The sequence below is a fragment of the Fragaria vesca genome, linkage group LG6 (genome assembly GCF_000184155.1).
Source record: "Fragaria vesca subsp. vesca linkage group LG6, FraVesHawaii_1.0, whole genome shotgun sequence".
NCBI classification, from domain to species: Eukaryota; Viridiplantae; Streptophyta; class Magnoliopsida; order Rosales; family Rosaceae; genus Fragaria; species Fragaria vesca.
The window spans coordinates 29,780,654-29,783,800 of record NC_020496.1 but is presented as its reverse complement, the minus strand read 5'-3'; the positions used below and the strand labels follow the sequence as shown (position 1 = coordinate 29,783,800).

General features: G+C 40.5%; 1 protein-coding gene across 1 annotated transcript in view; it reads left to right on the top strand.

Moving 5' to 3' along the window:
• The window catches only part of LOC101307229 (NAD(P)H dehydrogenase B3, mitochondrial-like), a 29,906-nt gene that overhangs the window by 25,559 nt on the left and 1,200 nt on the right, over nt 1-3,147 (top strand).

The window sequence follows — 3,147 nt, the reverse complement described above, 5'->3', positions numbered from 1 at the left end:
AAAAAACAAGTGTGTTGCTCCAGCTGTAGCCTTAACCGAGGTTCAAAACCTTGCTTTCACTTCTTTTTCTTTCTACAACTAGTTACGTCAATTTCAGTGAGGTCTGGTACTTCTGATTGTTACTGGAGAATGAGGCCCCAAAATTTGAGCTTCTCAGTTCTTCTCAGTTCACTGATATCTGGACTCATCGACCATAAGATAGGCACATAGAATTGACTTGCTGCATGCATGTTGTAGCATACATAGATTATAGAAGTCAGCAGCAAGACTACCAATCCGGATATTATTGGAAGCAGAACTAAAGAGATTCATCAAGTGTTTTGGCATCCCCTTCCAACAGCAGATAGAGTAAAACCATCACCAACTGCAAATCATCAAGGCTACAGCTTCAGTAGCCTTCCCTAGAAACAAAACCAATATTGGTTTCATCATTGTTCTCATGGGAAGTCTCTCATTAAGTCGTTATACTCATGTCAGAAGCCCCATCAAAATTTCCTTTTCAGTATAGTTATCAAGTGTCTTCCAGATGGAGGCTCAAAACAGTTTCTTAGGGAGTATTGGGTCTCACTGAGTTCATGCCATTCTATATGAACTATGAGATTCCTAATTTTCCCAATCCATAATGCTCTTCCACCAGGTTATAAAACTAAATGAGAACTGCTCAGAACCAGTTGGCACCATGATTCCCATGTTGAAACAAATCAGAGAAGGAATGTTTTATGTAAACACCACTTGCCTACTTCCTTCTAGCTTTAAGCAGAATAACCTGGAACTGGGTAGAATCACAAGATTACACAGGATGGTATGGTTGTGGATGCAACTAATGGTCACACATCGCCATTTCTACATGCATAAACATTCATACAGGGTATTAACTGTAACACTTTGAGATATATTTCTCGGCCTTAGCGGCTGATTATCTTCCTGTAACACAGTATACTGCTTTATCTGAATTGAACGTACACGTTGAGTGAGGCTTGCAAATTTGTAAAGTAGCTATAGCCAAGATTTTGTTCCAGAAAAATAACAAATTGAGCCAAGATTACTTTTTGAATCATCAAATGTTCTGATAGATTGCTTACTGTGCAAACAAATAGGTATCTATTTTTATTGAATCCACCTTATTGAAGTAGTTGTTTCAAGCTTATAACCTTTACTGATGTTCATTGAAAAATGAAACAAATACATCTTATTCTTGCTAGACAGCAAGAGAAAAATAGCTTTCTCCAGCATTTCACAGCAGATCGAGAAAGCAAAGTCTAAAACTTTACCTTATAAACCTTCTCCACCAACAGACACAAATAAGCATACTTACTCCATAACAAGAGTTATGGCTCCTCAATTACCAATATGAAATGCAGGGGGTTTGGTACTTACCAAAAATCCTCCATGATCCAACTCATTCTTCCTCACCATCCTCCTCTTCTGCAAAACTCAACTCCTGGCAGAACTCATCACTGTTGCTAAAATACTTCTTCATCCCAACCAATTCAGCCACCCTTTTCGCCGGCCCAGATCCCCTCGGCGTGTCATTAACACATCTAACAGTCCTAATCTTCGGCAGCACATCAATTTCAGCAACACCATCCTCCTCCACACCCTGGAACACCACCACCTCACTAGGAATCTCCCACCTCTTCTTCATCCTACTCTCCGCTCCAACGCTCCTAGACCCCTCCCTCCCAATGCCACGCGGCTTCCCCACCAATGACACGCGCTTCTTCTCACACCGGCTCCCATCTTCCTTATCATCATCCGGCAAAGACCTTTTCCTACCATCCGCCGCCGCAACCGAAGAACTCCCAATCTGATTGTACCTGCTTGCCACAACCCTCCCAGCCTTGACTGGCTACTTGTTCGGCACAGACTTCTCCCCTTCTTTAAAAAGCTTCTTGGGCTCAATTTTGAATCTTGGAGTCTTAAGCTGGGCTTAATCAATCAAATTTTCAACCCCAAGATTTGCAATTGTTAAGGTTATCTAATCAAGTTTGGTCGTGTCATGTGATCTTGCGCTGTAAGGGGAAATAGCTATTGACTATCCATTAACAGGATAATGATTTCGAAATAATAGTTAACGTGCGAGAGAGGTACATTAGTTTCTGTTTTCCCATAATTTAGGAGCTGCCTCAAACTGTCTTTCTAACAGATTCTAGCTCTGTCGGTAGTCCGATTGTCCGAATTTTTATTTACAAGATTCGGAGTCCAAATCTCTGCCAGAAATGACACTATTTCTGCTTGTTGATTATATGCACCTTCGTCAGTCTTTTACTTTTTTTGTTTTTTTTTTTCCGGTTGGATTTAACACATATGCACCCTATGCTTTTTTTGGATTAGTGCAGTGGTGGCGGTGTTGTGGCGTATGCAGAATCACAGTCAGATGTGAGCTCTCCTCCTATTGATTCTAATCAGAATGAGGTTAAGAAAAAGAGAGTGGTGGTTCTTGGGACAGGATGGGCCGGTACTAGTTTCCTTAAGCATGCATGTGGATGCTTCACATTATGATGTTCAGCTTGTTTCACCCAGAAACTATTTTGCATTTACCCTTCGTTACCTAGCATCACTTGGTTGAGGGACGAAGCATTGTAGAACCAGTGCGTAATATTATAAAGAAGGTAAGTGACACATTCGAAAGCTTCTAGATTTCTTTATGGACAGTGGAGATGCTGCTTTAATGCCATTATATCCATTGTTACATTCACATTTTGATTGCTCTGAGGTTTTCCTTCAAGAAATAAAAAATATCTGCTTATTGCTTTCATGTCATGGCAGAGAAATGGAGAGATCAAATATTATGAAGCAGAATGTGTCAAGACTGATGCTGCAAATAAGAATGTTCACCTCCGGGCTAATACTGATAACCCATTGATCGGAACTCCTGAATTTTCCCTGGAGTATGACTACTTGGTTGTAGCTATGGGAGCACAACTAAACACATTTAACACCCCTGGGGTAAAGGAGAACTGTCACTTTCTGAAGGTACTGCAATTCATTTTTAATCTAGTTGAGTTGTTCAGCATTTAAATTTCTCAATTGGGATCTTATGTCCTGAAGCTTGTCAAACAAACCAAGTTGGTCTTTTACGAGGTTCTGATCTCACATTACTTAAAAGACCCATCTTTGGCCCTACTTATGCAGGAAGTAGAAGAT